Here is a 22,249-nt window from a genome sequence, read left to right as displayed (position 1 = left end):
AAGGGCTTAAGTTTGGAAGTTTATTTGGAGTGAAGACTGTGAAAGATATATAAGAGGGAATTAAATGGGAGAGACAATAAAGAGAAATGATGGCAGGCGGAAAGGGTATGAGAAATGAGAGTGGGATTTCATGAGGCTCTACCCTAACTTAGCACTATCTTTATCTTACATTGGCTACACTTTTCATTTTGCTCTGTCGAACTGAGATTTCATTGTTGTTCTTCCTCTTCTTCTCCTTCTTGAAAAGTTCTGGTTCTAAGTACTTCGTACGTTGTTATCAAATGGTTCTCATTTTCTACAACGTATTAGTTTCTTCAAATTAAATTGATCCCAAGGGCAAGGTAATACCTAGACCCTTGACAAATGGAGTGTCTCTGAAGGCACGTGATGTGTTCCAATTCACTCGACCCCAAATAAATTAGAAATGAATATCAGAAAAAGAAAAAAAAATGTCTACAGACAAATCGTATCTTGTGTACGGTCTGTAAAGCTGTCCTCGTACAACCTCTAACAATCATCACTAAACTTCCTTGTCTTGTACAACTGGCAACATGACCTTCAATAAAGTAATAAACCAACACTGTAATGGATTACTTGATTTTTTTAATAAACTCCAAGTAAAACAGTTACTCTCTGACATCAATTTATCACTCGAGATAGGTACTGGGGAGTTTCGTCTCAAAAGTTAAACTTACGAGTACAAACTAACACAAACGATTTTTTATCCTGTACAAAACATAAGCTTGATTTATTTACTTAAATTAATTTCGAAGCAAAGTACCTCCTCGAAAGCAAACTAAATTCTACGTGCTTTGTCAGGACATTTAATTTACTTTCCATCTTGTCTGTTGGTTTTTTTTTTTTTTTTTTTTTTTTTTTTTTTTTTTTTTTTTTGCAGATGTGTCGTCTTTATGAGTATTTTTAGTAAGCAAGTTTTTAGTAAGCAATATCCCGATGCCTCTCATCGGGATATTGATATTTTAACAATGGAGGAGTTGCAATTGGGAAAATATTATTAACAAAAGGTCGATTCCTACGTAAAAAGTTGTGAAAAATCCAAATATGAGGTGAAAACTTCGAAAAAGTAAATTTAAAAGGTCGAAAATTCAATTTTTAATTGCCGTTCTAATGAACAAGTTCAAAGAGTTGTGACGTCAGATTTCACGTCAAAATGCGCAGAAACGCTTGCGCAAAAACAAACGAAGCGGGAGTCATTATTGACGTCATCGCGCCTACGGGAGCGTATGCCGTGACGTCAAAGTTCACGATTTACCGGTATTTTTTAAATCGATTTATCTCGGGATCTAGGCTACGGGAGCGTATGCCGTGACGTCAAACTTCACGATTTACCGGTATTTTTTAAATCGATTTATCTCGGGATCTAGACCGTGACGTCAAAGACTGTATTTTTATCTCGGTATCTAGAAGTCGTAGAAGAAAAAGAAAAATTCCGTTGGTCCTCATTTTTCCTGCTCTATGACTTTGAATCATCACCCAAGTAGGCGCAACTGATCTATTCAATAATAATAATAATAATAATAATAATAATAATAATAATAATAATAATAATAATAATAATAATAATAATAATAATAATAATAATAATCTCATTCCCGTTAGTGTTCGTTTTGTCTTATACATCTTACAACATAGAACTTCAAAAATTAATACTGTATCGTTTATATTTATACCATTTATTATTTACAAAGATCATTATACCATGGTTTCATATTTCCCGCTATTTTTACTGTCTTTATCCTATAACAAGGAAAGAAATGTATTTTATACAAGGAAAGAAATGTACCTTGTTTTCTCTGCCGAATAGGACAGAAAAGTTCCTTTACCCCTGCAGTATTACTACAAGGTACAAGGGTACAATTACTAATTACTACAAGGGTACAATTCGTCATAAATCACTAAATAATATACCTACTTACTTAGTTTTAAATTTCTTTGAAAAATAAACGAGAATTTTAATTACATAGGTAACAAGAACAGCTTTCGGGAACAAATTTATTAAGAACAAAGGCTGTAGTACAAAGTCGTGTAAGTATCGGTCATATTACTGTATTTTGGGATGGCAGATAACTAACTACGCTACCTATCATTTGATTTCTGGTGGCGGAAAAAAGTATTTTTTATCACTATTAAGTATTTGGCTATACATTCATACGTTCAAATATTCAATAGCTTTTTGTTCTGATTTCTAAATCTGAGGAACCACATAGACAATGTACTTGACATGAAATTAGACGTATTTCACATATAATATTTATTACCTATATAAAATGCTCTAGCATCATACGTTGTATGTCTTCATTTTGTTCTTCTATGAATCTGTCTATATCTTCACTATTGTCTGGCTTGATTTCGACACAAGGTTCCAGTTTAAGATTTTGACATTTACCTTGACTAGTATCATCTTGATTAGAAGCAAGTGCTTCATTTATGAAAGTTATCAAGTTATTATCCCCTCCTGTGTCTTCTACATTTCTAAAATCACCTGCTTGCAATCTTTCAAAATTGATCTTTAATTCATCAAAGGAACATAAAAATGGTTGTATAATATCATTCTGAAGTTTCAATATTTGCTCATCAATATCTCTAGTATTAATAGAGATATTGCTGATATCAAAATCAATTTCACTCTGCAATACTTCATCAATAGGTTGAGTTTTAATATTTAGTATTTCATTGGGAGTATCAAATGGATAAGTACACTTTTTAGAAGAGCATAATAAAATCGAGGAGTCTAAAGAAACTTGGAAATATTTTAGCTCTCTATCTTCCGAATAATTGGACTTACATTGAGGACAAAATTGCCTGGGCTTTGGATTATTTTTCTTTACAAAAGGAGACATATAGGCAGGTTTTGAATGATCTGAATTTTGATTTGATTTGTCTACATTAGAAATTTCTGATGAAGTCTGTTGAAATTTAGTTTCAAAATTTTGATCAAAGTCATTATGATAAAAGGATGTGTGATTATCATTTGTGTTCCAGAATTTTGATGAAGACGAAGTATTATTTATCTCTGTTTCTGCTTCTAGAAGAGTAGAAGAAGAATTTCTGTTTCTAGAAGAGTATTGTGTAGCATTGGACTCAAGTTTTTCAGAAGTATTCCCATTATATTTTGAGCTCATAGCTTCTTGAGCATTGTCACTATTGAGAACACTTGATGATACATAAAAGTCAACCTCTGGCATATTTGACTTTAAGTCTTTGTAACTTGTAGAAGCTGAGTTTGTTTCAGTTTCATCAATTTCAAACTTCTTTGGTGGTTCTATCTGGCTAATATGGTTTAAAGGGTTTATCTGTGTAACCATATTAGAAAGATGTTCTTCTGACAGATGTGTTATATTACCAAGATCCAAAGTTTTATTGTCATTGTTTTCTGTGTTTAAATTACTAGGAATATCTTCATGGTTTTTGTTCACATTCTCACTAGGTGTCACACAGTCAGACAAATGTTGTAAAATCAATGTTGATACATATTCTCCATTTGAATCCCCCATAATGAAATAATCATTTTCTGTGCAATTTTGCATATGTGACTCATCTATTACAGGTAAGACTAGTTCAATACTAGAACCCTCTGTTAGCTCTTCAATGTTGCTAATGCTAGGGTCTTCTGACATGATTTACATAAAAGTCTTGTTAACTTAGGAGCAAAAAATAAAATAAAATTAATAATAATAAATAGTACCTACTTAAATGTAACTTTTCTATGAATACTGAGTCTACTATTTCTTCTTGGATGTCTTTACATACTTGATGTACTTGTTAGGATTGAAACTGTCTTGTACATCTTCCTCAATGACAATTTTTGATTTTGGTTTCCTCTTCTCCAATCTAAATTTTCTTTCTTCTTCTGTAAGTTTAGACAAATCCAAAGGCAACTGAAAATAAAAGAAAAAGATTATGTAGGTACATGATATGAACTTACTTTTGTAGGTGTTATTAAGCTTACTCACATTGAGCAATTAACCTACATAAGCCATATTTTTTATTGTGGAAGATTGAGTTGACCATAATTATGATTATGAACAACCTAGCTTCCATTTCCTAGCCCTAGAAATATGTGGGTTGAGAAGACACTTTTTTTTTTTTACTTTAATATTATCTATTTTATTATTATTTTATTTGTTGAACTAGTGCCCTTTTAATTAGGTACCAATTGATTCGTAGATATAAATTTGACACCGTTTCTTGTTATAATTATTATAATTGTTGTTATACCTAATAATTAATTAAGTAGATATTAATTGTCTATTATTATTGTTATATTATTAGGTACTATGTATGTAGGTAGAGTCACGCATCTCTAATAAAATTTCGGTGAATGTGATTGCACTTCAGCTGCATGCTCTTGCATTAAAAGTTCACAGTCCTTTTTTTTTTACCGAAACTAACCGGAACTAGTTTAACTAAGGAGCGTGGCTGCCTGCCTTTAAATAGGTACCTACATAAGGTTCCCGTGACAGCCAATGTGGTCGCGCTATTATGCCCAAAGAGGAAAAAAATCAAGGGAACCCGGAAAGGAAAATACATACCTACCTACACCAATACAAAATACTTAATGATAGTTATGAGTAATGACTAATGATACTACCTACATATAGGAAAATCCGGGTGAATGGATTCGTGTAAAGATACACTAGGTAGTGCTTGCTGGAACTTGGCCTAGCGCACTACCGTATTTATTTATCTGAGCACACTACTGTGCGCTCAGATAAATAATACTATAAATAGGGAAAGAACGTAGTATTAAACCAGGCATGTCAAACTCAAAATGTATAGAGGGCCATTTTTGATATTAGTTAAACATTGGCGGGCCGCAGGTATTCACCCCCCCCAGTAAAAAAATTCTTGTAAAAAAAAAAATCATGGGATTCATTTGTTTTTTAAAAAGAAAACTGTGTGTGGGAGTCTCCAAATCTTGTACGTCTGAACTAGATCCAGCGTGCTAGTGATTTTAATCCAAATTTTTAGTAAGTAGGTTAAGTAGATATTATTTTATTAGATAGATACGTTTACCAAGAAGTACTTTTTAACTTCATTTTGTTTCAGATTAAAGTAATAAAAAAAATAAAAAGTCTCCTTGTGAAATATTATTAATTTATTACCTTGTGAGATAGGCATAGGGCAAGGTACATTCTCAAATCCTGAGATTTTTTGTGTGAGCTTCTCAACTTTCGGCCCAAGGAATTTTTATCTACCCTTTATAAAGAACCTCACTATAGCACTATACCCTTTATAAGTTTTTTTTTTACGGAGGGAATCGAACCCACAACACCTGAGTGTCCCAACCCTTACCTAGACACACTTCTGCTTCTCCGCGAGCCCGCACTTCTTGACCGGGACCTAGACCGGGAACCCGCCTTGGCCTTCTTCTTTTTCTTCTTATCCGGGGACACACTCCCGCCGGGAGATCGACTGTAGGATTTGGACCGGGAAGTAGGTCCTGGCTTGGTCGCGTTGGCCGGTCCCGGTCCGTGGTGTTTCTTGTGCTCGTCCATCTTGTCCATGATCTGGTTGAACACGGAGAGCGTGTCGTCGATCACTCTGTGGAAGTGTGGACATGATACGTTATTTTCCCCCTTTTTTTCCTTAAAGAAGTTTATTTGTGTTCATAGAATTCGTATAAGCTTAAAGGTGTGTCCACTCAAAGTAGTTTTATTTATCAATTCTCAAAAGAACAGTGGAGCAGTTGCAAATGGGTAAAATTTATAAATAAAATAATGGTCGATTCCTATGTAAAAAGTTAGGAAAAAACTAAATCTGAGGTCAAAACTCCGAAAAAAAATACTGTAAAAGGTCGAAAATCCAATTTTTATTTTCCGTTCTAATGTAAGAGTTCAAATATGTGTGACGTCAGACATTGCGCAGTTATTTTTTTGGTCCGTTAGGTGGCGCCAGTATGCAAGCACACTAGCGGAGGAGCAGAAAGAACTGCGCAGAAACGTATGCGCACAAACACATTAATGCGTTGCCTGCGAGGGAGCTTTGCTCGGGGACATTTGATGTGACGTCATCGCCTACGGGAGCGTATGCCGTGACGTCAAAGTTCACGATTTAACGGCATTTTATTAATCGATTTATCTTTGTATAGCAGATACAAAAAGACATCTTTTCTTTACTCTGCTATCGCCATTCGGCGAAAGCTAAAGCCGCTACAACAACAACAACAACATTGAATATATCATACTGGCTACTGGCTAGGCAAGTAGGTGCACGGGAGGCGGTGTCCCTGGTTCGTTTACTGTTGGGGACATTAAAATTTCTCATGTAGATATGACATAACAAAAGAAAAAAAAAATCAAAGTAGACAAGTATTGTTTACCTATTTAATAATTTAATCTAGGTATTTCCATTAACATTGTTTTCTTCTTCTTCTTCTTCTTCTTCTTCTTCTTCTTCTTCTTCTTCTTCTTCTTCTTCTTCTTCTTCTTCTTCTTTTACTTTCTGTTACTAAAGTAATGAGAAAGTACCTACTGCAATAGGCCCAAATTTTTAAAATAAATATAAGTTAATGCAGTAAAAGGCCTCTCACTTCGCGTCTACGCTTCTAACGTGAATTCGTGAAACAAGCCTAACTTTCGCTTAAGTATAACAACGTTGAATGTTGAATGGACCACGATTTTTGGTCGTTATATCCGGAAGATCAACATTGGACATTATGTCGTTATAACCGGTAACCGGCGGAGTGTAATTTAAATGAGAAGTATTCCCACTTATAGGCACGACATTTTTTTTTTTTTACTTGTCAAGTTTTTTTTTTTTTTTTTTTGCAGATGTGTCGTCTTTATGAGTATTTTTAGTAAGCAAGTTGGGAGAGGCATCGGGATATTGATATTTTAACAATGGAGGAGTTGCAATTGGGAAAATATTATTAACAAAAGGTCGATTCCTACGTAAAAAGTTGTGAAAAATCCAAATATGAGGTGAAAACTTCGAAAAAGTAAAGATCTATTCAAGATGTCTTTTTTGAACTTTAGGTCACCTTTGTTTCAATTCAACTTCATGTTCCATATTATACTGTGCTTGTCAGATATGATAATTTTATTATTCTGTTTGCAACAAAATTCTTGTTATCCCAAATCTAATAGCTGTTGTACCTACGTATTATGTCAAAGATGTGTATGTCATATAGATGTCTTTTTTGAACTTTAGGTCACCTTTGTTTCAATTCAACTTCATGTTCCATATTATACTGTGCTTGTCAGATACGATAATTTTATTATTCTGTTTGCAACAAAATTCTTGTTATCCCAAATCTAATAGCTGTTGTACCTACCTATTATGTCAAAGATATGTCATATCCTCAGAGGGTTTCACAGCGTGAAAAGTTGGGCACGTGAAATATAACAATTTGGCAGTTGACTTGCTACTCAAAAGTTCAGAGGCTAAATTTCGTCTACTCATTGAAACACTCCCGTTAGATAAAAGTTTTATAAAAATCATTCAAGTACCTAGCTCTACTTCTAGTTTTGCTCACTACTGGGCTTTCTTGAAAAAAGAAAAAAAAATCGAGTGTGTGAAAGGCAAGTGGGAGCGAAAGATAGAGAGAGCGCCAAGTTAATGTACAATGTACATATTTTATGGCGAAAAATGTAAACTTTTTTGTATTTATCTTTCTTTCCGCTTGGATTGAACAGTATATTGGGCCACCATTGCACCATTTTCCTTAAAAACTTCAGGGAGATTGTTTCTACAAAAGGTGAGAGGATATCTTAGACTTCTTAGAGGGTAAGAAGAGAAGAGACAGAGAGAGAGAGCGAGAAAGAGAGGGAGAGAGAGAGACGAAGTCGATGTTGCGAAAAGAAAGAAAGAAAGATATGAGACTGTGATTTGGGGAAAGAGCTGTAAAAAATAGAAAGTAAAAAGACAAGCACGAAAAGTTCCATCTGTGAGCAAATTGGGATTTATACTTAGCCATAGTAGAGGAAAAAGTGTGATAAAAACGGATAAAATAGATTAGGATATAATATTATTTAAATATTTATTACCAGAACAGCTTTGAAAGTTCCATTGTCCCAACAGACACAGAAGGATATCAGTTGTTGCCTTATTTGTAATTCCTATAATCTACTTCCGAAAAGGTGAAAATGACTAAACAAACAATATACAGCGTGCTGAGGAAGTATGAGAACCAGGAACCAGTGAATAACTTTCGACGGCTTTATAGGAGCTTTTCTTAATAGGAAAAGCTTCTCTCTCTCACTCTCGCTCTCTGATTAATATATTAGAAACCATTGTAATGCACTTTTGGAAAGAGCATGAAAAGAGTAGGTACAGGTACAATGGTAAAACCGCTCAGTTCTGAGACCCCAAATTTTAATCTAATTTCATCAAAATCGGAGCAGGCAATCGCGAGTTATAGCGGAACCAACAAACAAATATGCAAACTAAATGCATAACGGTCGAGTTAGAACGTAGATTTTCACTTCGTTTGGTCAATGAGAAGTAGCCAAAAATTCCAGATCTCTTAACTCCTATCTAAAAAAAAATATCAACTCAATCAAGGGTTTCCAATTTTTCATACTTTTTTATCACTCTGTAGAAACTCTGTTAACTCTGTCACCATGTCCTATTGACAAGAGGAGGAAGTAGAAAATAAAATCGAAATGGGAGCAGTATTAGCAGTAGCAACAAACCTTTGAATTTTCCCTCCTTTCCTTCCGGTTTTCCTTGATTGTGTTTACTGATTGAGTGTTGTTTGTCCACTCAATTGCCATGTTTGTTTTCAATGTGTGTGCGTTCCCATATAATCGGAGATGAAAAATAACTCATCATGTGGTAAAGCAGGAGATTGAGATGGATTTGCGGGGAAAGATGAAGAGGAAAAGGCATGTTTTAGAAAATTAAGGACACTGGAAAAGGAGAATGAGATAAGCTGCGTTTTAAAGTCAGTAGTAATAGCAAACTTTTTCGACCTCACTTTCAGTATTACTCAACACTGAAATTAATTGTATAAAAAAAAAAAAAAAAAAAAAAAAAAAAAATGATTGTTTGATGTAAAATTTTGAAAAAATAAAATAATAATAATAATAATAGGTAATAATAACTCATCCCCAAAGAGAATTCAGCTATATAAGGCTTGTCCGCTTGTGCTTACACAGACGTTCGAGAGTCACCTAATTTTCGACTTTGACAGAAAAGAAATCTGACCTATGTTTCTTTTCTCTTTCATAAACAATGGGGAAGGATGTGAGATTTTTTGGAAGCACGGGATGATGCGAGGGACACACGAGAGTAGTCCAATATATTTCGCAAAGGGAGGTGCCTCAGATTGCGGCTAGCATTTTGAACTTTTACCGGCACATAACGGTACGCAGGCGCCCGACAAATTTCAGCGTCACCCAAAAGAAAACCGCGACCTATAACAGAACTAGTAAAATTTTCACTGCATGTGTGTTCGGTCGTTAATGCAATAATTTTCTTCTGTGGAGTTCTGTTCAGTTTTTTCTGCCCGGATAGTTTTATTTTCTGTGATAACAGTTATCACCATCATGTGGTAAAGCAGGAGATTGAGATGGATTTGCGGGGAAAGATGAAGAGGAAAAGGCATGTTTTAGAAAATTAAGGACACTGGAAAGGGAGAATGAGATAAGCTGCGTTATACAGTCAGTAGTAATAGCAAACTTTTTCGACCTCACTTTCATTATTACTCAACACTTTTTTTTGTAGATTTTGAAATTAATTGCATAGGTAGGTAAGTGGATGCCAATGACCGGGCTAATTGACGTTTAAAAAAAAAAAAAAAAAAAAAAAGAATAAGTCAAGCCTGAATGAGAATTTTTACCTAAAACACCTATTTAGCTTTGCAAAATTATCATTATTAATGGTTGTCAACAAAAAAATTTACACCCATCATGGGTTAATATTAACTTGATTTCTATTTCCATCCTTATTTTTTTTTTCATTTCCTCTCAAGTTTAAAAATTTATTTTTATCATTATTAATTATTCTCCTTGCTTCTATCTCCTCTTTTCCTTTTTCCGTCATTCCCCTACAATTTCCTCTCTTACTCTCCTTTAGTCTCTAAGCCTCGCTTTTCATGGAAAGGTTCGACTGTTTAACATGTTTGTAAAATATGTGCAAAATGGGGAAGTATTGTGGATAAAGTTTGGTTGACCAAGCTTGTTAGGTACATAGGTAGGTAGAACTAAACCCGTTTATGTTGAACGTTCCAAAGGTAAAATGAATATTTATCACAAGTATTTAGGTAGTTCAGTAGGTAAAGCTCACTCAAAAATGGTCCTTACGGGAGTGACGGGGTCCTCAAAGACATCTCATTTACCCCAAAAATGCTGGATTCGTTTTTTAGAGTTTAAAGCTGACCGATTAAATCACCCAAAAATAGGTAGGTAGGCTAAAAATCTCTCACACTGACTGAGATTATTTTTTAAAACTGTTTAACATGTTTGTAAAATATGTGCAAAATGGGGAAGTATTGTGGATAAAGTTTGGTTGACCAAGCTTGTTAGGTACATAGGTAGAACTAAACCCGTTTATGTTGAACGTTCCAAAGACCAAAGGTAAAATGAATATTTATCACAAGTATTTAGGTAGTTCAGTAGGTAAAGCTCTCTCAAAAATAGTCCTTACGGGAGTGACGGGGTCCTCAAAGACATCTCATTTACCCCAAAAATGCTGGATTCGTTTTTCGTTTTTTAGAGTTTAAAGCTGACCCATTAAAGCACCCAAAAATAGGTAGGCTAAAAATCTCTCACACTGACTGAGATTAATTTTTTAAAAACGACGGACGTGAAAACAATGACCATACTACGCGTACTCTATGACAGCAAAAACTGTCCGGGAAAAAGTTTTCAATCCCATTCATAAAAAAAGAGTAAAAATCCCTGATGCCTGAAGAATTAATTTAATAATCCCTTGTGCTCACTTTACAACTGACAAGTTCCGACTCTCGTTGATTGAAATGTCACCCAATCAGGAATTATTATTGACAGTCCAGTCAATCAAATTAATTTGGATGATGTAATAGAGGAAAATGTGATTGAGCAGACAGCAGAGCAAAGAGAACGAGATAAAAGACGGGATAATAATTATGTTAGCTCTTCTTTTTTAGTGAATTTGTGTGGTAACCGTTTTATGGTACCGAGCTAAGGATCTTGGTTCACTCCCATTAGCAACAGCACCTGAATGTGCCCAGATCAGAAAGACCTGACAGACGGACCTGATCAGGTGTACCTGTCATTTGACAGTACGAGTATACGTAAGGACTTAGGGGTTAGGGATAACCCAGTTGATCGTTTATCAACAATTCAAAAAACTTTGAAACTTTAGAACTTTAGTGAACTTAGGTATCGATTTTTTGAAAAGCTGAAATTTCCGCCTTTACCCATGTGACTGGGTGTGTGTGTGTGTGTGTGTAAGAGAGAGAGAGGGGAGAGAGAGAAAGAAAGAGTCTTTATGATGATTAAAATTTCCAAGGTGTTCACTCAAAAGTTGAAAAAAAAAAAAAAAAAATCTTCGACCTATCACAGAGGTCGAAAAAGTTTGGTGCGTGTATTGCGAGATTAAATACCTTCCTCCTTCCCTTCTCTAGGGAGCGTTGACATGCCAGAGATTTATTTAGCGAGAAAAAGTCCAATAAAACATAATTTATGACCCTGTAAAATTTAGGTAATACAATTTGTAGGTTTAGGTAGGTATTATTTTTATAAAAAAGCTGCGAAAATGATTTTCTGTTGTGAAGGACTTGATTTCTTGCTTGTAATTTATCGAACTTTGAAATGTTCCCGAGGGTGTATAAAGTTTGACAGGAGTGGTCACAAATTTTCCACGTTAGATAGAATATAAAACACATAATATGTAAGTATCGACCTTCGTTTAAGGGTTGAATTTTGAAGAATATTTTGCAGATTCTTCATTTCTCAACTTATCATTGGCTCTAAATGGCTTTACCCTTACCCACCTTGTAATGAGATATTAACTAACAACTTATCTTCTACTCCTCCTGCTGCGATAGAGTCAACTATCTTGGTCTGAAGATGTGATGTCCTGAGTGACATCGAAAGCTCACCAATTTAAAATCCCTTTTTTATCGTTTAATATTACTTTTCCTTATAGTCTTGGGAAACATGTTGGGTTAATATGTATGTAATTTTTTAGAAGTAGAAATATAGCAATATGTTCATTTTATGGTTCTAGGTACATGTTGGGCTAAGTCATGCAGAATGGTGTTTGCGGATTCTTCACTTACCAATGACTCCCATGATAGAGGACTTTGTCATTTGGACACTGATTTCGTGGCATCCACTCTAGGGTAAGTCCGGAAATGCTCTATAAGTCTACATTATTTAAGATCTAAATAAGTCCCCTGCCACGGTTAGAAATCTAAAGCTGTGTACACACATAGTCGTTGACATCGACTGAAATCGTACACTGCCTCGACAACATAGATTCACCTCTTCACCCCGTCGATCGACGGGGTCGACTATGTGTGGACACAGCCTAATACCTCAGCCAATGGCACTCCCTACACTGCAAAAATGACATAGCTCCACGTTATTTACCTTTTTATTCACCTATTTTTTTTTAAAGGTTATTCTTATGAGGTATTTTACAGACAATGATGTCTTGAGTATTTTATTTTACAACATTATCTGGTTTCACGCTTTTGTTTTGTATAAAAAAATAAATGTATTAGAAACGTAAATACAAAGTGGTAAGCATAATCTAGTGCCGGCCAGCCCGAGGGAATCTGGTAGCCAATGAAAGAGAGAAAAAAATGTGGCGCCAACTACATAATAAATTTGGCCCGTAATATTAGAACCTCAATTTATTACTGTAATAATATATAGAAAGCAAAATGATTTCAACAGAAAGGTCTAGGATAATCTCGATATTACAGTTAGTTGTAAAGATGTAGGTACCTTCCCGATATAAATTATTATACTCCGCTCTCCCTCTTTCTCTCTCGCTCATTCCGCATCCCATTCTCTTTCTTTCTCATACCTTTTTCTTCATTATTACTTATTGTTTTAATCAGTCTGTTCCCTGTTAATAGATTTTCTTTATCTTAATTTCTTAGTTCCAATTTTTCTAAGGAATTAATTTCAACATGAACTTATAGGTCCGAGTCTAAATGATCAAAATTGCTTGAAAAATACCAGCTAGAGCCTAGCTTGGTTGACTAAGGCATTGAATTCGAAGTCAGTGGACAACAGCTGTTCAAATTCCATCAGTAGCAACATAAAACAATTGAGCCAGAAGAAGGCCATTGTTGAACATTAAATTTCAAACAAATCAATTTATTGCTTTTCAAAAACGGAAAAAAGTACAAGTCCAAAAAAATCAATTTCTTTTCTGTGTGACAAAAGATCGATGCCCTACAGACTTTTTGTAAGTTCGCCACTGCTGGAAGTTAAAAGTGGACAGGGGATAAAAGTGCCTCACCCTCATCACCGTGATTTTGCTAATGTAACTTACGAGTACAAAACATTCACTCTGGAAAGCTTTCTACTTTAAGCTTCCTAAAATATATACTGTCCCTTGATGTCTTGTGAACAAGACCCCTTGTCCTTTGCATATCCTCTTCAGCCACCGCCGGAATAATTTAATGGTTTTATTCCTGTAGTCTCCAAATGCTTTTACTGCTCTAGTCTCCTTTGCTTTTACTCCTGTAGTCTGCAAATGCTTTTACTCTTCTAGGATGCTTTGATTTATCAGAAATCGGAAAGCTAATGACATGTATAGGTAGGCTACAACCAAAGATGTTGTCGATATTAGGTTCGAATGTGAATCTAATTTTCCATTCCCAGATAGACATGCTAGTAATAGGTTGGTCACATGCAAAGCTATCCTGTGTACATCTGTGTGGGTTTAAATCTTCCTTATGGATGCCCCCAAATCTTTCTTTATGGATGTCCCCCTTGAACTCTCTGGAAAGTTTTGTCCTGTGATGAGATTTTGAAGGCTCTGAAGAGTTCGCCACTCTGTTTTGTGAGAAGTGTCCAGACTCTATTCACTTCTCCTTTATCCTGTGATTCCCGCTCTTCCTTTGTTTTAAATCACAATGGCATTTACTGTCAGAAAGCATTTTTTCTTTCCGAAAAGTCTTCAATCAATGCTACATATACCTATCTATGTATGTATAATATGTACCTAAGTACATTATTTTACATTACATACTTACCTAGCAAATAACATAACGGTATGGAATGTCTTTTTTTTTTGTCTAGGAGAAACAACAATCTGTAATGAATACTTACATTTTTATGACACATAATTATTTTTTATCCATATCTACCGAGATGTAAAATCAAAATTATATGCTGTTGGTTGTGGTTACCATGAAAATATTATCTGGAACTCTCCGCTCCAAGATACAAACGGACTTTACCCCCTAGATATTTACGTAATGTACCTAGTAGCTACGTATATGGAAGTTTAATACTCCCTGAGGACGTTTATAGAAAAACCTTTTATCTCCACGAACACCTAAAGCTTTTCGAAAGGATTTTTTTTCCTTTAATATGGAAGTTTAATACTCCCTGAGGACGTTTATAGAAAAACCTTTTATCTCCACGAACACCTAAAGCTTTTCGAAAGGATTTTTTTTTCTTTTGTGAAAAACTGAACGGGACGCCGGGACACCCCCTGAAATTCGGGACTGTCCCGGCCAATTCGGGACGTTTGGCAAGCCTATATATAGGTCGGCCAGGTTTGGATAAGTCCTTCTATGGATCTATGGGGACAGACACACAGACTGACAGACAGACACCGAAGCGAATACAATAGCCCGTCCACTATAACTTTTCTTATTACTATAGCAATAATAAAGGAAGGACGGGCTAAAAAGGGCGCGGATGAGAGGAGATAAGGGAGAGAACGAAAGTTAAGAGGGAACATATTCGTGGCATTCCTGAAATTCATGAATTGTGTCTCCATTCACATTCACACATACGACCCTCCCTTTTTTACTTTTTTAGAAAATGTTTTCCAAAAGTGGAAGAGAATAATAGAGAAGTGGATGAGAAATGTGTAGCAGGAGAAATGAGAAATACAGAGGCAATGAGAAAAGTGTGAGGGGAAGGCAGGGGGAGAAGATTTTATCTCGAATACAATTTTATTGTGAGAGGATTATTGTATGTACCAGTTTTACAAAAGCTGTAAATAAAACGACATTCTTGTATCTCTATGTAAGTGTGCTATAGTAGCAAGAATGTTGATGGTATCTACTATTCACTGAAGGTGAAGAAGCCAGATATGTATGGAGGTTATTTTATGTTACGTGACGGGCCAAGAAGTGAAGAGAAGATAGGCCTTTCCGGATTCTTTGTAGCGGGTGGGTAGTTGATATTTCTATTTTATAAGTGACTAGGTAGTTAGGTACCCTTTTTTCAAGTCTTAAATAATTTCTTTCTTACACAAAAATTTGGGGGGTTTAATGTTTAAAAACGACCAATAACCTACAAAACTTTCGTGTCCTAATAGACGGCAAATACGTACATAGGTATTCGTAGTATCGGAAAAACGTTTGCTGATGTTCTAAGCCTTACTTAAAGAGTCGTAATTCATGCCTCCCCTGTTCTAAGCCTTACTTAAGACGTTGTAATCATACTATCCTCCAATTTATCATCTGTTCACACGGTTTTGGTTTCGAGATGTCGAAATTGAAGTTGTTTTAGGCTCCTATCTTCTCACTTTCAATTAGATAGGAATGTGCGTATTTTCTTATTCAATTTGAATAATTTTATGACTAAAACGAAATAAGAGAGTTCCAAGATTTCCTTTTCCTCAATTTGGAAGTAATTTGGAATGGAGAGTAGGTATTTCAGAACAACATGAAATCTTCTACGAAAGAAATGGTGATGCTGATGATAATGGGCGGTATATTTGAGAGAATTTTCAGCAAAATGGAAACGATTTAGGAACGTAAAATAAAAAATATTCTCTGACACTTATTTTTTTTTTTCTCCTTCAAATTGTACTCTGTAAATTATATTTTATTTTTCTAGCATACATTTTTATTTTCGTAGAAATAAATGTCAGCCTCAGCCTCTTAAATGCTTTCAAAGATGTTTTGGATGATGTGTCCATTGTATTTAGTTGTTACTCTCAAAGAGAGTTCTTGACGTTCAAGTCACGTACCAAATATAAGGGTCTTGCTCTTATGGTAGGTATAATATACTTATGGAACCTAGGTACATACCTACCTACAAATCTAATAAATATAAAGAGATTGCCCAAACAACATTTAATTGGGGTGCTACAGGACAAAGAATTTGAATCAAAGTTTGATTCCTTGATAAAATCTTGGGAAAAAAGAGCTCCAGCAATAATCAAACTGGATTGACGGTGATTCCTCATCGTATTTATGTACCTCATATATTGAAGAGGTAGAATGTTTGACTATCGCAAAAGCTTTGAAGAAAAAAATTCAAACATTCAAGTGACAGTGGTTTATTTTGAAAAATTCCCCCCCCCCCGTCCAAGGAGTCACAGAGTGTGAGGTAAATGAGGATGCAATGTAGGGGGCACCCCCTAATATTCTACGTGTCAACTTTCCTTCCAACAATCGCTCAGGAAAACATCTTGTGTTTATTCACAAACATAATTCCTTCCATGTCAATGAAGTCACAGGCTCAGGTTTCGTGTGTTTTCCTATCTATTCTCTTTCAGGTTATCATTCTCCTCCTCATGTTTTACAGGTAGGTACCTATTTCATCATTCTCTTCCTCCTCTCTTTACCCCTTTTCAAAGAGACCCTTGTTAGTTTAACTTTCTATTGAATGATGTAAAGGGAAAATTGGCATACAATGTACCTATCTACATACCTACCTATTCAGACAGTATTTAAATGTTTCAATTGATCCAAATTTTCAAATGGAATGAATGAAAATGTTCGTTTTAGAATCATTCGAGTCCAAAAAAAGTGAATTTGGTAGTAATTGGACCGTGTTGAACGATTTTTCTACTCTTACTAATTTTTTTCCAAAATTTAAAAAAAAAAAAAAAAAAAAAATCCTATGAAGCCATAACTACCGTTCGTAATTGAGACACTGAAAGAACATTAATTTCGAATGAGATGTTTACCAAACGCATTTTATAGCTTAGGTTCGAGTATTCAGGAAAAGAGGAAGGAATTACCTTCTCAATTATGTGTAGAGACGTCTAGAGTATAAAATCCCGACCTTTATTGCATGGAAGTTTAAAAGTGGGTGCCTATGTAGACAGTAATGATATTATTATCATTATAGATACGGCAGAAAACACAATGCTGGGCGTAGGGGCTATAACAACAATAGACATCGTGTAGGCCATTTTCGTACAAGAGGCAATGAGAAAAGTGTGAGGGGAAGGCAGGGGGAGAAGATTTTATCTCGAATACAATTTTATTGTGAGAGGATTATTGTATGTACTAGTTTTACAAAAGCTGTAAATAAAACGACATTCCTGTTTCTTGTATCTCTATGTAAGTGTGCTATAGTAGCAAGAATGTTGATGGTATCTACTACTCACTGAAGGTGAAGAAGCCAGATATGTATGGAGGTTATTTTATGTTACGTGACGGGCCAAGAAGTGAAGAGAAGATAGGCCTTTCCGGATTACGCCTTCCGGATTCTTTGTAGCGGGTGGGTAGTTGATATTTCTATTTTATAAGTGACTAGGTAGTTAGTTACCCTTTTTTCAAGTCTTAAATAATTTCTTTCTTATACAAAAAATGGGGGGTTTAATGCAAAAACGACCAATAACCTACAAAACTTTCGTGTCCTATTAGTCGTTTTTACTTCAAAGTTCAAACCCTTCAATTCACTTAGTTTAGGGCTCGAGTAATTGTACATTTCGAAGCAATATGCCCTACATTACGTTCTGTGTGAGAGAAATTGTAGCACCTTTGCTTATGAGGGAGAAAAAATCCGACAAAGATAAGAGGCAGAGATCGATCCATTCTTTCAGAAGAGGTAATAGAGTTTCATTTGAGAAATAACGTACTTAGATAGGTAGTTGAAGCATTTGTGACTCGTTCAATATCGAAGGTCTGAAATGATGTACTTATGTAATCTATATACTTTGTTTCTACATAGGTGTACATAGAAGGGAAAGATTTTTTTCTCTTCTCAAAGCCAAAGTTATTGATCTCTGCACCTCCCTCTGCTCCTAGAACGGGAGAAAAGGAAGAGTTAGGTCTGAAATGATGTACTTATGTAATCTATATACTTTGTTTCTACATAGGTGTACATAGAAGGGAAAGATTTTTTTCTCTTCTCAAACTCAAAGCCAAAGTTATTGATCTCTGCACCTCCCTCTGCTCCTAGAACGGGAGAAAAGGAAGAGTGCTCAAATACAATTGGTTTAATTTTTTCTCCCTTAGCTAAAAATACAAGTTTTTATTTAGAAAAAGGGAAAAATAATTTTAAAGGGGAAAGGGGTTTTTTTAGAAAATATTTCGGGGTAAAAGTTTAGAAGCGTCTTGGTGGCGTCAATGGTACGGTCTTGTCTCATACGACAGAGAGACGCCTTCGTGAAAAAAGTTTTGTGTTTGCGAAATGTTCTACATCATAAGTAACATGAGTTGTACCTGATCTGGGGACGTGTACTGGACATTTGTGAGCACATTTTCCGAAAGAGGACAGCAGTCATTGATACCGTCTTTTCGCCCCCTCAACAGTTATTGGAAATTTGCTGTTGATTTAATTCTCCTTTTCAAAAACCATCTACGTGTGTGAAGGGCAGAGTAATCGATTCTATCAATTTATGTAAATGGTTTAAACTGAAATCAGTTAATTAAACTGGGTTTAAACGAGATTGCGGGCCCAGCCATTTTTAAATATCTGCATAAATCGAAAAGTCATGGTTATGGGAATTCAATTAGAATCTTTGCAATTCTCAAGTCCTAGAACATAATAATAAAACATCTTATCTCATTCATACTGTCTGGATGAGACTGAAAAGTCCATTCATCCTGCAGTCCGTCTCTGCCTTCAGCTGCTACAGTAATGTCTGTACGTTATACGACAGATCTTAGAAGGTATAGAAATAAGAGAGCTTAGATAGAAAATGTTCCAAGTTATTAAACGTACTCATGAGTGAAATGCTCTTACCGTTTAGTCTGTACATATTTATTAAAGTGTGCAATGCAAGTAGTTTCTACCTACATACTATAAACAGAAGTAGTTATTTATTTTACACATCTTTTGAACGTCATCCTGCGCAAGTTTTAAATTTCAGCATAATGCATATATGTGATTATTAGGTGCCCTATGTATGTAGATATTATATTGTAATTTACTAAGTACCACTATTATTGTTACCTATTAGTATTAAGATTGACAAAGTCGAAATTTTAGTCCGATTTACTACCTATATTTATATACATATCTTCATCTTAAATAATGTGTAAGATTTGTAGGTATGAACAAAAAAATAGGAGAGGGAGAGAGAGAGAGATAACAGTACTATGCTTCTTATAAATCTGTATACTGCACCTGTGTTACATACATAGAATACTAGCATTCATCACTTAATACAAAAAAGGAAAGAGCCTAGGTACAGAAAAGAAAAATGGTAGCGACTGTAGCAGAAACGATGAACGACGAGGAAAAAGAGGAAGAGTAAAGATAACAGTACTATGCTTCTTATAAATCTGTATACTGCACCTGTGTTACATACATAGAATACTAGCATTCATCACTTAATACAAAAAAAAAAGAAGCCTAGGTACAGAAAAGAAAAATGGTAGCGACTGTAGCAGAAACGATGAACGACGAGGAAAAAGAGGAAGAGTAAAAAGAAAAGGGAGAGGAAGCACAATAAATTGTGTATGATTTAAAATGACAAAATTGACCCAGTTCTCAGTTGTAAAAATAATGTATAGGAGAAAGACACGCTGTAAAGGGCGCTACACACTATAAGTTCTTCTTTTGTCCCATACCAATCCATTTTGTTCGCAGTCCAAATGGATTTGAAATTTTGAATCAAATAATGGTGTCTACACTCTATGCATATTCGGCGTGAAAAATCCCATGGGATCAACTATTCACATGCTTACTTGTTAATGGTTCACAAATAAAAGGGAAATTTGGGAAGAGTAAAAAGAAAAGGGAGAGGAAGCACAATAAATTGTGTATGATTTAAAATGACAAAATTGACCCAGTTCTCAGTTGTAAAAATAATGTATAGGAGAAAGACACGCTGTAAAGGGCGCTACACACAATGCTCTTAATGACTTATCTCAACTCATACAGGCAAGCTGTGAGCAGATAAAGAAATCCCAGGTACAATAAAATCCTGCTCGTTCTACAAAGGCACCTTACTGCACGTAAAGTATAGATACTCATGAATAGGATATGTGTACGTACGTATAAATTGTCGATATTACTGCAAGGTGCCGATCAGTTCAAGGTAATTATTTCCCAAATTAGAAAATAAATTTGCATATTAGAAAACAAATTTGCATACCTAATACATAGGCACGTATAGGTTCAGCTAAATAAAGGTTAGATGGAACCCTGAAAGTAAAGAAATCAAACAAAATGGAGTAAAAAGCACCTATTTATTGGAGCGCAGGTATACAGCATAAGGAAATGTTGCAAATGAAAATGAGATAAAATAAGATAGGAAAAAGAACAAAATGAAAGTAATCATTTAATTTTCTAGAAAGTTTTCTCCCTGTTTTACTTCGCTAACTTTAAATGTAATTTATCTTGTTTACATAAGAGCCTATAGCATTAATGGCGGATTTTTTTCTTTTTTTTTTTAATTGTGTTCAGCATAAATGCTTGTCACAAATGTCGTCCCCTGCTTAATGTACTACGCTAAATTTTATGGCTTGACCAGGACTAGAACCACCAACCACTGAGGTTGGTCTATAGTATTAATGTATTACATTTTACTAATCAATATTTATTTGTTTGTCTTTAAGACAGTAACAATAAGTTTTTCACTAGGTTTCGCATAGAGTCGTTTGTGGTACTTTCCTATGTCAATGATTTTAGATAGGTAGGTACTTATTAATATTAACTTTTATTAAATTGGAATTTTTTATTCACATGCCTCACAATCTTAGGTAGGTATTATTTTATTAAACGTATATTATTTATTTATTTATTTATTTATTTAATAAATCCATTCTGAAAGGAGCTCAATTAAATGCATAAAAAAGACCTTTATTTCAATATTGTGAACAAAGCACACAGGATAGATCGATAGAGGTACATTCTAGAAGTCTAGAAGGGAATTCAAAAGTCATTATTAGTACGAGGACTAGATTTTTACATTTAGACTAGGTACATGCCATATAAATTTTACTCATCCATGCCCCTTGGTTGTTTTTTCCCCGCTTTTGTTTCAAATGACAACTCCGAGATTACTGGATTTCTCGCTGATGTTTTTATTACATGAGTTTTTATACAACATATCTATCTAGCTATACCTACCTATCTATTTAGTTCCAATTTTTTATCCGAATAATTTTATATTTATTCACCTGCTCTGACTTTTTTCTAATGAAACTTTTAGGGGGAGGGAGCTAAGCTAGAGAAACCTAAATTCAATGTTAATTTCTTTCTCTTAATAGAACAAAATCGTAGAAATTTCGGGGGAAATAAATGAAATAATAGACCTACTTTTATATTTTTGAAGTTTTGACATTGCTGATGAATGTAATTTGTATGAATGCCGTGAAACTATTTGAGTATGCACTGTGGTGTGCAGCTCAATAGAACGCAAGCTCTCGTCCGAATATCCACCGTTGGGAATCGGAGCAAAGGCGTCGCGTTGTTGAATAGAATAGACAATAGATACTTGTAGGCTTCTCTGCTAGAATTTGCTAGATTCTTTACGAAGCAGCGTACTTTATGAGAAACCTAAATTCAATGTTAATTTCTTTCTCTTAATAGAACAAAATCGTAGAAATTTCGGGGGAAATAAATGAAATAATAGACCTAGGTACTTTTATATTTTTGAAGTTTTGACCATGCTGATGAATGTAATTTGTATGAATGCCGTGAAACTATTTGAGTATGCAATGTGGTGTGCAGCTCAATAGAACGCAAGCTCTCGTCCGAATATCCACCGTTGGGAATCGGACCACCCACTATATAAGTTCTTCTTTTGTCCCATACCAATCCATTTTGTTCGCAGTCCAAATGGATTTGAAATTTTGAATCAAATAATGGTGTCTACACTCTATGCATACGAAATCAACGATACCAGAAATAAATTATCAGTTGTTAATGTTGAATACTTATTGTTGATGTGCAATTGTACATAAAAG

General features: G+C 34.8%; 1 protein-coding gene across 1 annotated transcript in view; it reads left to right on the top strand.

Moving 5' to 3' along the window:
• The first annotated feature begins 12,174 nt into the window (after positions 1 to 12,174).
• Positions 12,175 to 22,249, top strand: part of LOC108253356 — a 56,385-nt gene continuing 46,310 nt past the window's right edge. The window contains exon 1 of the mRNA XM_017447187.2: positions 12,175 to 12,292. The gene's annotated coding sequence lies outside the window, so the exon portion shown is untranslated. The remainder of the gene's footprint in view (positions 12,293 to 22,249) is intronic.

Source organism: Diaphorina citri, unplaced genomic scaffold, assembly GCF_000475195.1.
Source record: "Diaphorina citri unplaced genomic scaffold, Diaci psyllid genome assembly version 1.1 scaffold53, whole genome shotgun sequence".
In the NCBI taxonomy this organism is placed as follows: Eukaryota; Metazoa; Arthropoda; class Insecta; order Hemiptera; family Psyllidae; genus Diaphorina; species Diaphorina citri.
Note: the sequence above shows the minus strand (reverse complement) of the source record. Positions and strands in the feature narration are given on the sequence as shown.